General features: G+C 45.1%; 1 long non-coding RNA gene across 1 annotated transcript; it reads left to right on the plus strand.

The window, feature by feature from the left end:
* Positions 1-7,562: 7,562 nt before the first annotated feature.
* LOC142748710 (uncharacterized) lies at positions 7,563-12,540 on the plus strand. Its single transcript, XR_012882290.1, has 3 exons — positions 7,563-7,631; positions 10,956-11,048; positions 12,395-12,540. It is a non-coding gene; the product is annotated as an uncharacterized LOC142748710 (long non-coding RNA).
* Positions 12,541-13,581: the final 1,041 nt, after the last annotated feature.

Here is a 13,581-nt window from a genome sequence, read left to right on the forward strand (position 1 = left end):
CCTTCCTACGGCACGGACACCTTCCTGTAAATATACGGGAAGGCGTCTGTTGGCAATAGAAATGCATGGGTCCGTAATTATGGATGAATTCTACTGTCGTGTGCACGAGGCCTTACTCATGGTCTTGATTTTTAAAGGGCCCTGATACGTAAATCAACGCATGAACACGTGCGGATGTAACGGTCCTTCAATAAAGGGAGCCGATGGCCTGACACACTTTGTTTGAATAATTGTAAATTTGTTGGTGTTAACGTCCACTTGATTAACAAGATACCGACCTCGTATTTCCAAACAAGGAAGCAATTTAATTGCTGTCAGTGAATGGTATATTACGTTGAGGCATTGTAGCTGAGATAAATGCGTCTCTCCACATTGATAAAAATCTGTGTCACTCCAGGAGAAGTAACCAGCATCAGCTCATTCATTGCCTGGTGTTTGTGTAGAGAATATTTAAAGGGGATTTCCATAAACTGCAAGCAGCTCCATCCTAAGCTCATTCACTGCTTGCTGCAGGGGGCAGTATATCTTGAATGCTGCTCCAGCAATAGCATTCAAAGGGATTTGAAACACCTTTTTCAATCGAAGCCGGCCCAAGGATTACCTGATTGGTTTGTCTTCTGAAATCCGCTGCCGACCGACTAATAGTGCTAGGGGCCCGGTTTTATTTTTTTAAAAATAGGGCCCTGGTCAACCCTGGTGGTCTAAGTCAGTGAAGAGGTTATTTTGACATTACCTGGTGACCGATAGCAGTGATGGGTCAATGTTAAAGTCAGGTTCTTGTGGGTCCAGTCCTCAGTGGGCCCCCTAGGAGATGGGGGCCCTGGGCATCAGGGCCGGTGTTGCCCTCTTCAGTGGTGACAGGTGATACACCCTGCGTCACATTTTGCACACCCTTGAGTCAGGCTGCTCCTCTATGTTGTGCCTCAAGTTGAAGTCTGTATTGCTGCGTGTTACTTACCTCGTCTGGTGGTCACCTCCTCCTTTGCTCCCACCTACCGGCCACGTTGAGTTGCCATGTTGACTGGCGGCCACCGATGATGTCAGGCCTGGCGGACAATTTGGAGGATATGCTTCCATGGATCCCTTGCCTGCAGATCAAGTTACATCCAGTGATTTACTATTGTTCCTATTGATATTTTGACCCTGATCTTGACTCTTACCTTGGCCTTGTTTTTGGATTCCGCTTCTGTGGATTTGTTGCCTTGTTCTTGTGGTTCTCCTGTTATCGCCTCCTGGCCTGACTCCTGAATAGGATTCCGTCTCATCCTTGCATCCTCACCGCTTATCCGTTAACGACCCCTGGAGACGTTCCTGACTTCGCTGCAGGTTTTACGCTACAGCACATCCGTCTGCCGCTCAGTGACTACTCTACGGACCGCCACCTGGAAAGATCATACCTCCTTGCCGGGTGATGAATGCGAAGATTTATTAGACTTCGCAACCCAGTCTAGAAAGCGCAAAACTGATTGATTTTGGATCCGCTTGCAGAGATCAGCTGATTGCCGTGACAGCTGCATTCTGAAAGAGGTTGTCTCTGATGAGACAACCCCTTTATTTATTAAAGGGGCTGACCACTTTGGACAATCCCTTTCTGCTAGACGGGTTCCTTGACGATAAACTGATTACATAAAGTCCTGCTATTGGGACCCCAGCGATCAGCTATAATCTGTGAAAAACTCCAGCAACAAGTGTTACATTTCTCTGCAGCGCCGCCACAGGGGAGATAAAGAACTACACAAATCCATGCTGTGACTGTAATGTATGGATGTGTCGGGTCCTCCACACTCTTTGTAGTGGCTACTTTGGTGGTCCAGAACACGGGGTCCCCCCTTTAATGTCCACCATGACATCTTCCCTGTAAGCTGCGCCTCTATTGCCCGCACATTATAATTGCCCTCCACTAATAAGGAAACAATGGTCGCTCCAATGGAATACAATCCTCCTCAGGAATATAATTTCTCGGCACGTCCGCCGAACATTTCTAGACATAAGTAAAGTGAAATTATCCTGGATTTAATTGTTTCAGAAATAGACTTGCCCCTGCTGGAAGAACGGTGCGGAATAATCAGTAGCTGCAGGATTAGAAGAGGAGAAATCTGCAGCGCAGGCAGAAAATACAATAATTCCAGTATTGGGAAAGGAGGAGATTTTGTTAGAAGTAGCAGCGAGTGTCTGGGAGACAGAGAACCGAGCTATCTGCATTTGCCTGATAAGAAGACTGGAGAGAGAGAGAGGAATTATTTCTGTCGTATTGTGCCGGGGAGCGGCAATGCGGGCCCTTCCATCATTCAGAGCATCTCGTTCACAGTATGTCAGTCTATAGACAGATTTCCGCAGTCCCCCTGTCCTAGCGTCCCATCCAATGCACAATATTACACTAGATGGTATAAAGTAGAATATATGGCAGCGCCAGTGACTGCTGGCGAGGTGTCAGGAGCGACTGCAGATGCGCAGCATTCACTGCTGCTTCATGGTGCAAGGACAAACCTGTAGTTTGGTTATGGGAGTACGATGACATTAAAGGGGATTGGAAAAAAGGGTCTGCTTCTTTATGAGAAACAGCGCCACTTCTGTCCATGGGCTGAGTCTGGTATTGCAGTTTTTAAGTGAATGGAACTGAGCTGCAATACCCGATGCAGCCTATGAACAAGAGTGGCGCTGTTGCTGTTCTTGCCGCATCATTTCATTGGGCTTGGTTAGGTGACCAGGCCTCTTGATTTCCATTGGACAGTCCCGTTTTGTAGATAAAGAAAGTGGAGGGGTATCCAAAGAGGGTGTGGCGATGTGACGCCCCAATTCTTTTTTAACTTGTAATATGGTTTTTACAACCTGGTTTCAGATCAGCAGGTGAATTGACTTTTTCTAAATGTTCCTGCAGTGTATGACGAGTTTACTATTTTCCATCACGTAACAGTTCTGGAGTGTATTTTCTTAGAACTCTGCATTGTACAATTCCTCTGTTATTCTTCTTGTAAATGTAGGAATGAATTGACAACTGGGTGTTACCACTCCCCTCGTCAATGTGGTGTGTCCCTACACAATGTCCAATCAGTGCTGACAATGTCAGAATGTGTAGGGACACACCCTATTGACAAGAGGAATAGTAACAGCCGGTTATCAATTTTTGCACACATTTCCAGGGGGAATAACAGAGGAATTACACGATTCAGCGTTTCTAGGAAAGATGTTACAGGATTGATATTTCATGGGGAATACAAGATTTTACTAAAACAGGGGTGTGTCCCTACACAGTCTGACAATGTCCAATCAGTGCTGACAGAGTGAAACTGTGTAGGGACACGCCCCTTTAACAAGAATTTATTCATACATTTCTAGGAGGACTAACAGAGGAACGGCACAATGAAGCGTTATAAGAAAAAGATGATCCAGAGTTGTTGTTCTACGGAGAATATTAGTATTTACTCAAATGAACATGTCAGGAGAGATGACGGGTCCCCTTTAAGGTTTACAGAAAAATTATAAGGCCATTAAAGTCAACCAGGCTCAGCGAGTCCCTACAGCAGGAAAACACGGGAAACAAGAAACGTTACTGCGTTGTGAAATAATAAAATCAATCCTCCAGTCACAAGTGTTACGATCACCAGTGGTATAGAAAACCCCCGAGTTAAATGGGGAGGAAAATCCATTTTGTTTTTTATTTTCATCGTCCCGGCACTCACCTGTATCCGCGGCAGCAAAAAACTAGCGAGAATCCCGGGGTTATATAATATGAAGGTAAAATGGTGACAAAGCGGTAATATATAGTATATATCCAGACTTACCTACACGGCACAGAACCCGGGAGATCCACATGAGATAGAATAGGCGGAGAGCTTACATATCTCACCGGAGTATCCACTAAAATAAATCAAATAATGAAAATATTATATATGTAACATACGCCGACCAGCCATAACATTAAAACCACTGACAGGTGAAGTGAATAACATTGATGATCTGGTTACAATGGCGCCTGAGAAGGGGGGGGCGGGGGATATTAGGCAGCAAGTGACCCGTCAGTTCTTGAAGTTTATGTTGGAAGCAGGAAATATGGAGAAGTGTAAGGATCGGAGCGACTGTGACAAGCGCCAAGTTGTGATGTGTAGACGACTGGGTCAGAGCATCTCCAGAACGGCCGGTCTTGTGGGATGTTGTTGCCGGTATACAGTGGTTATGGCCTACCAAAAATGCTCCAAGGAAGGACGACTGGTGACCGGCGACAGGGTCATGGGCGCCCAAGGCTCATTGATATATGGGGAGTGGTCTAGCCCGACTGGTCCGATCCCACAGAAGAGATACTGTACCACAAATTACTGAAAAGCTTCCTGCTGGCTGCGATAGGAAGGTGTCGGAAAATACCAAATTGCCAGAGGCAAATAAATTAGCCCTTGTTTCCCGGATACCTAATGCAGGTTTAGGAGAAAATTGAGATATAACTCTTATTTTTATCTAAGCATTAGATAAACACCCCCCCCCCCCCCGACCCGATACTCCTGAAGATGCCTCTACGGTGGTGAAACATGTCGGGGGGGCTTTTCTGGTTATTTCAACATCAATGTGACCTGTAACTTTGACCTCACTAAGCGGACTGAAGCCACTATTTCTTTGTCCTTTTCCTTGACTCTGCTAAGAGACTTCATACACTACCAAGTTACAATACGCTATTAGCAGGGCCGGCGTCAGCACCGGCTGCTGTATATGGACAGTGATGTAAGGAGGAGAGGAGTCCCAGGCAGAGCGCTAGCGGCCTGCTCCGGAACTCCGTCTGGGGAAGCCCCTGACAATATTGTCCATATATAGACAGTGTTGTCCTGAGCAGAGCAGTGTCCCAGGCAGAGGTGTACATATAGCTATAGGGGTCCTCGGGCCTGAGATCGGGCTCCTAAGCCTGGGGGGCTAACTGCGCTGGTCCCGCTTCCAACTGAATCTTTTTCCGCGATCGGCTCGGTGCAGGCAGGCACATGTATGTGCCGAGTTACTCACAGCACAGTGCAGAGGAAAAGGATCCTCCACCCGTCGTGGGAAAGGGGATAGGTAAGTAATTATGTTATTATTTTTCTATTAGGTACATACATATGGGGGCATTATACTGGGTATGGGAGGGAGGGGCTCATATGGTAGCTGCTGAGATGGCATTATACTGTATGGGACAGCTGAGGGTGGCATTATACAGTATAGGGGGCATTATACTGTATGGGGCAGCTATGGGGAGCATTATACTGCGTGTGGCAGCTATGGAGGTCGTTATACTATATGGAGGGCATTATACTGTATGGAGGAATTTATACTGTATGGTGCAGTTATGGGGCAATATACTGTATGGGGTAGCTATGGAGGGCATTATACTGTATGAGGGGCATTATACTGTATGAGGGGCATTATACTGTATGGGGCACCTATGGTCGGGCATTATACTGTATGGGGCATTATAATGTATGGGGCATTATACTGTATGGGGGCATTATACTGTGGGGGCAGCTATAGGAACATTATACTGTTGGGGCAGCTATGGGGGGCAATATACTGTGTGGGAGCAGGTATGGGGAGCATTATATTGTGGTGGTCAGCTATGGGGGACATTATACTGTGTGGGGGGCAGCTATAGGGGGTACATTATACTGTGTGGGGGCAGCTATGGGGGCAGTATACTGTGTGGTGGCAGTATACTGTGTGGGGCAGCTATAGGGGCATTATACTGCATGTGGCATACTGTATGGGGCAGCTATGGAGGGCATTATATTGTATGGGGCAGCTATGGGGGCATTATACTGTATGGGGGCATTACACTGTATGGGGCAGCTATGGGGGCATGATACTATATGGGGGCATTACACTGTATGGGGAAGCTATGGGGGCATGATACTGTAAGGGGCAGCTATAAGGGCATTATACTGTATAGGGCAGCTATGGGGGGCATTATACTCTATAGGGGCATTATACTATATGTGGCAGCTATGGGTGGAAATATACTGTGGGGGCAGCTATAGGGGCATTATACCATGGGGGGAAGCTATGGGGGCATTATACTGTATGGGCCAGCTATGGGGGGCATTACACTGTATGGCGAAGTTATGGGGGCATTATACTGTATGGGAGCATGATACTGTATGGGGCAGCTATGATGGCAATATACGGTATGGAGGGCATTATACTGTATAGGGCAGTTATCGGGGGCATTATACTGTATGGGGGCATTATACTATATGTGGCAGCTATAGGTGGCAATATACTGTGGGGGCAGCTATAGGGGCATTATAGCGTGGGGGGGCAGCTATGGGGGCATTATACTGTAGTTGTCAGCTATGGGGGGCATTATACTGTGTGGTGGCATTATACTGTGGGGGCATTCATGGGGTCTATCGGGCAAGGCGGCTGGTGGTGTTGGGGAGGGGTAGGGGTCCAAGCTTAATTCTTTCACCAGGGCCCATGAGCCTTTAGCTATGCCCCGAGTCCCAGGCAGAGTGCTAGTAGTGCAAGGAGGTGGACTGTGTGGCACTACTAGTGAGGGTGGTTGTGTGGCACTACCAGGGAAGTGTCTGTGTGGCACTACCAGGGAGGAGTCTGTGTGGCACTACCAGGGAGGTGGGCTGTGTGGCACTACCAGGGAGGGGGCTGTGTGGCACTACCTGGGAGTAGGGGGGCTGTGTGGCACTATCTACAGAGGGCACTACATGTATGGGGGTACAAACTGGGGGCCTAACTTCTATATGGGGGTATAAACAGGGCCTAACGTCTATATGGGGCACAAAGTGATGTTTTCTGCCATTTTACTGCCGCCGTGAGTTCCCCCTCAAAGGGGCCTACTAAGTCTGTGTCGCCCAAGGGCCCACATAAACCTGGAGCCGGCCCTGGCTATTAGCATAGGGACACTCAGTTCACATTGGGCTTTTTAATTCTTTGTCTGTTTATCTAATACTTAGATATAAAAGTCACATCTTAATTTTCTCCTAAACATGCATTAGGTATCTGGGAAACAAGGACTAATTTATTTGTCTCTGGCAATTTGCTATTTTTTGGGTTTTGCATATCTGCCCACCATTTACCTGGGTCCACTATAGTGTATGAGAAAGGTGTCAGGACATGCAGAACATCCATAAAGGGGGGCCAAGTTTGATTTTGGCTCGGTCGTGTGTGTATGTTTATGTCAATGCGGAGAAGAGAATAAGTCACTACTAGACGCCTCTGGCGCTGAAGTCCAACATTCCGATCCGTCTTTCCCACAACATCGGCGGTTGAGGATGAGTCGGAAGCCTCCCATACACTTCAGATCGGCTTCAGTTGAGATCAGTCGAATTTTGTCTAATGTTTATGGGCACCTTTATATTTGCTTTTTAGTGTGCTTTTTTTGCTTTATTGGGTGGTCCTATATTGTAGCATCATGTAGCGCCATCTCATGCAGGGCCTCTCTGTAAGCAGTACCATCGTTTATCCTTCTGATGCCACAAGCATAGCCAGTCCTCCTCTGTAAATGTTAGCTGCCATTGATTAGATTTTAATGAGCACTAAATTCTCCACTAACATTTTTAATGACATTTGTGATGCTTGTTTGCTTTTTTACCAGCAGGTGGCGCAGAACTCATTTATTGGAAGTGTTAAAATTCTCATCATCACTTCAAGGTGATCGGTTGAGGGTAAGAAAAAAAAATTACATTTAGAAAATAACAAAACAATGTAATTATGGTGGTTAAAGACGATGAATTAGAAAGCCTTTCATAAATGAAGAATAATTTTGCTTTTCACTTTGAACAACTTGAATGGGGCTGGAACGTTCACTACACAAGTAAAATCAGACGATTCTGTCAATTAGGTGGAGGTCAATATACATGGAAGAAAACTACTCGGTTGACCCTCACAATTCCTGACAGCCCAGTAAGTTATGGTTAATGTATGGTAAAATGCCAGCCATGTGCCTCATGTACAGTGTCAGACACATGCCCCACATATACAGTCTCAGGCACAGGCTACTCATATGAAATGCCCCGCATATACAGTTTCAGATATATTCACCACATATACAGTGTTAGGCACATGCCCCACATATATAGTGTTAAACACATGCCCCCTATATGATGTCAGTCACAGGTCACTCATATAAAGTGCCAGCCACCTGCCCCGCAAAAAAAACTGCACATGCACAGTGTCAGCCACATGCCCCTCATATAAAGTGTCAGGCACATGCTGCTCATATAAAATGCCAGCCACCTGCTCCACATATACAGTGTCAGCCACATGCCCCACATATACAGTATCAGACACAGGCTGCTCATATAAAATGCCAGCCACCTGCCCCACATATACAGTGTCAGACACATGCCCCACATATACAGTGTCAGAAACATGCCCCGCATATATAGTATTAGACACATGCCCCATTATAGTGTCAGAAACATGCCACACATTAAAAAGTACGAGCTGCATACCCCACATTTATAATGTCAAACGCAGGTCACTCATTTAAAGTGTTAGCCACATGCCCCACATATACAGTGTCAGAAACATATCCCGCATATATAATATTAGACACATGCCCCATTATAGTGTCAGAAACATGCACCAGATTAAAAAGTACCAGCTGCATACCGCACATATACAGTGTCAAACGCAGGTCACTCATTTAAAGTGTTAGCCACATACCCCACATATACAGTGTCAGGCACATGCCCCACATATACAGTGTCAGAAACATGCCCCACATATATAGAGTCAGACACATACCTCACATATACTATATCAGGCACATGCCCCACATATACATACCTCCCAACTTTCAAGTATCACAAAGAGGGTCAAATTCCCCCATACAGCATAATGCCCCCATAGCTGCCCTCATACAGTATAATGCACCCTTAGCTGCCCCTTGTGCCAGTGCCCTTGTAGATAGTGACACAGTGCCCATGTATATAGTGCCCATGTTTATAGAGCCACAGTGTCCCCTGTAGATAGTGCCCATATATAGTGCCACAGTGTCCATGTAGATAGTGCCACACCCCCTTGAAGATAGCGCCACCCCCCTGTAGATAGCGCCATTGGGACTCCCTCTAGGAGCGGAATCCCCAGCCAGAGCATAGGCTGGGGATTCCACTCCTAGAGGGAAGCCCTGATGTCACTGCCCATATATGGACAGTGACGTCAGTGGCTAATCCTTGAGCGGAATCACCGTTGTCGACTCTGGCCGGGGATTCCGTTCCAAGAGGAGCCACTAACGTCAATGTCCATATATGGACAGTGACCTCAGGGGTTTCCTCTAGGCGCGGAATCCCTGGCCAGATCATCGGCAACGGGGACTCCGCTCAAGGAGTAGCCACTAATTCTGAAGCAGGGAACCATCAGCTCCCTGCTTCAAAATTAGTTAGGAGCAGAGGGAGCTCCTCCGCTCGACGAGGACTCCCGCGGCACAGTGCTACTTTAAGCGCTGACGTCCGGGAAGCCCTTGACATTACTATCTATATATGGACAGTGACATCAGTGGCTACTCCTTGAGCGGACTCCACGTTGTCGCCAGGGATTCCGCTCCAGGACGAGCAACTGACGTCAATATCCATATATGGACAGTGACCTCAGGGGTTTCCTCTAGGAGCGGAATCTACACCCAGATCATCGGCAACGGGGATTCCGCTCAAGGAGTAGCCACTAAATCTGAAGCAGGGAACCATCCGCTCCCTGCTTCAGAATTAGTTCAGAGCAGAGGAGCAGACGGAGCTCCTCCGATCGCCGAGGACTCCCCGGGACAGTGCTACTTTAAGCGCTGTGCTGGGGAAAGCCCTTGACGGTACCGTCCATATTTGGACAGTTACGTCAGTGGCTACTCCTTGAGCGGAATCCCCATTGTCGACTCTGGCTGGAGATTCCGCTCTAGGAGTAGCCACTGGAGTCACTATCAATATATGGACAGTAACTACAAGGGCTTCCCCGAGCACAGCGCGCAAAAGTAGCACCGTGCCCGGGGAGTCCTCGGTGAGTGGAGTAGTTCCCTCTGCTCCTTCCCTATGAGCTAATTCTGAAGCAGGGAGCTGATGGTTCCGTGCTTCAGAATTAGTTTGACAGCGGGACATACCCCCGGCAGCTCGGGGCAGTCACTAACCCCACATATATGAATTACATAAACACAAAAGATTGAACATCACATTCCAGCAAAATGAAACAAAACGTGTATACAGGTGCAAGAACGCCTTATAGAGGACACCTTGTCGTGGCAGGTGGGCTCACAATTTGATCAAAATGTGTGCTAAGAACCTCCCTATTGTAAGTAGATTCAGCAGCAATGCATATTTATTTATCTGTAGTGCTTAGGTGGCATTAGTGTTTGCAGTGTGCTGTCACCATTAAATTTGCAGTCACAGGTGTTCTTGCACCTGTATACACGCTTTGTTTCATTTTGCTGGAAAATGCTGTTCAAACTTTTGTGTTGTATATGTGATCCATATTAAAGTACCAGCCACATGATCACTCATTTAAAGTGCCAACCACATATCCCACATATACAGCGTCAGAAACCTCCCCCACATATAAAGTGGCAGACACATGCCCCACATATACAGTGTCAGTCACATGCACCACATATAAAGTCCCAGCTACATGCCAATTCCAATGCAAAGTGACTGCCACTCATCTATATACAGTGCTAGCCACAACCCCATTCCCTGTGCATACCTCCGAACCATCCTGTTTTACGTCGGATTGTCCTGCAAAACAGGTCTTAGAGGGGATGGTTTTTTTTTCTAATGTACCCCAAAATTTGTCTTTTTGGGAGATTTTGTGGATGTTTCTGGGCTAATTGGGGCGTGTTTTGAAATGTCATTCAAATGTCATTCATGGGCATTCAAATGTTGGGAGATATACCCATGTATAGTATTCACACCCCCCCCCCCCCCCCACTCTCCTCCTACGGGTTTCTCAATGAGCAGTAAGTGATGCTTCCACCTTCCGGTTTCACTAATAATGTAGCATTATTGCAGATTGCCAAATCCTGAGGCCTTTCCCTAGTTCATGGCATGTTTTTGGATTCAGAAAAACGAGAGGAGACTTCAGAGACTGGGCCCGGATTCGAGGTTAGTTTTGCTAAATCTGGCACCCTTAGTGGAAATGAATCTGTGCATTTTTTACATCTGCCCTTAACCAATCTGCGGAAACAGCGTGTACAAACTGTCACGTAGGGTTCGTGGACCCACTGGGCCGTACCGCCTTGGCTGTATGGCAGCTGGCCAACAGGGCGCAGGTCAGAGTCTATAGTTTATATAGCGTACCTGTGGCAGCTCGGACAGTAGCAAGGCAGGCATGGCAGGAACTAGGCATCAGGTAGACGTCAGGCTTGGAGAAGCAGGACTGGTGTGGTATACAGCACAGCACGGCTACAGCTCAGCACGGCACTAGATCAGGATGCAGGTTACAGGATACAGGAACAGGGAACACTGGGAGCAGGAAACACTAGGGGACCACTTGCAAGACAGACTTGGAATACAACAACAAAATTCAGGCGTGGTTGGATGGGGCTGGGACCTTCTTATAGCCCAGGGTGCTCTGGAGCAAATAGCTCAATCACCAACATGCGTACGCTCTGGCGTCTTGAGTCTGGAGTGAGCTCGTGAGCGCACCCTGGTGGTCACTGTGGAGCAGGATGTGCAGACATCTCTTGAGAGAAGGGGGCGATTGGATGGAAGGCCGTTCCACGGACGTTCCACAAACTCACTTACTAGTTCTCCGGCTCTGTAAGGGGGGCATGAAAACAATTCTCATACATTTTTCCCGGTAAACAGGGATGACATTAAATATTTACTTGACACACTACCCATGTCACAGGTGAAAAACGTGGAATGCTGCACATACAGAATAGCAAAATTATATAAAATGTCAGTTTTCTTTTGTTAAACTCTTGATTACTATTAACTAACCCCATGACAGACAAATGCCCAAGTGCCCTCTTTGGGAACGTAACATATTTTGGCACAGGAATAGGTTGTGAAAATAAAATGTCTGCTGATTGGCGGCATGTATGTTACTGTTAGTCGTGTAGAGAGAAATGCAGGATCACAAAAGAGATAGGTGTGTTGTAATTTTAAATACACATTCATAACACTTTCTGATAAAGAGCTCCAAATCCCTTGCATAGACATAGTTAAATGATAAAATCCTCTCTGCCAGCAGCCAACACTAGGCGGAGCTCAGGAGCTTTCTGCATACATCTCCTATTAAACTCAATAATAAAACAGTGTGCAGTAAACACTTGATCTCCACCTAGTGGTGGACCTAAAAATAACATGGCACTAAAGTTGTTACAGTTTTGACTTATGAGCCCTAAAATAGTGAAAATGAATTCTTAATTATAATAATATGAAAAAAATATGACAATGCCGTATTGAAAATCTGAATCTTTATTTTTGTTTTGCCGCACAAAAAGCTACATTGATGCCTCAAGCAGCAGTTATAGTACAATTCCCATGTGGAAAATGGTAAGAAAATGACGTTTTGTTGCACTCTGGAGAAACATTTAGCACAGCGGTGGTTCTGAATTCTTCTGCGACCTCATAACATGTTTCTATATATTTCCACCACAATTATGTCTGAATTCTCTTCCTGCTCACTCTCCCTCAAATGTCCTTCTATTCATGATTTTTCCTAAAAGAGCACATCCTGCAATTTTCTGAATGTTTTTCATCCATTCAAAAACCCCTGCAACCAAATATCAAATTAAAATGTGTACCAGTTTGTAATCTTAATGGATTAATTCACAGATTAAATATAGAAAAAAAAATTATATATTTTATCTTTTTTTTTGTTGCTATTTACAACTAGTATTAACAATTGTGCAGTAAACCTCTCAAAGACAAATGGTACAGACATGAACATGAATAAAACTACTATAATAGTGCTTCTATATAAAAGAATATAACTTCCATAATACTGCCCCCTATATACAGGAATATAACTACTATAATACTGCTCCTATATACAAGAATATAACTACTATAATACTGCCTCCTATATACAAGAATATAACTACTATAATACTGCTCCTATATACAAGAAAATAACTACTATAATACTGCCCCTATATACAAGAATATAACTACTATAATACTGCCCCTATATGCAAGAATATAACTACTATAATACTGCCCCTATATACAAGTATATAACTACTATAATACTGCCCCTATATACAAGAATATAACTACTATAATACTGCCTCCTATATACAAGAATATAACTACTGTAATACTGCCCCCTATATACAAGAATATAACTACTATAATACTGCCCCTATATACAAGAATATAACTACTATAATAATGCCCCCTATATACAAGAATATAACTACTATAATACTGCTTCTATGTACAAGAATATAACTACTATAATACTGCCCCCTATATACAAGAATATAACTACTATAATACTGCTTCTATATACATGAATATAACTACTATAATACTGCCCCTATATACAAGAATATAACTACTATAATACTGCCCCTATATACAAGAATATAACTACTATAATACTGCCCCTATATACAAGAATATAACTACTATAATACTGCTCCATATATACAAGAATATAACTACTATAATACTGCTCCTATAT

Source organism: Rhinoderma darwinii, chromosome 3 (assembly GCF_050947455.1).
Source record: "Rhinoderma darwinii isolate aRhiDar2 chromosome 3, aRhiDar2.hap1, whole genome shotgun sequence".
Lineage (NCBI taxonomy): Eukaryota > Metazoa > Chordata > Amphibia > Anura > Rhinodermatidae > Rhinoderma > Rhinoderma darwinii.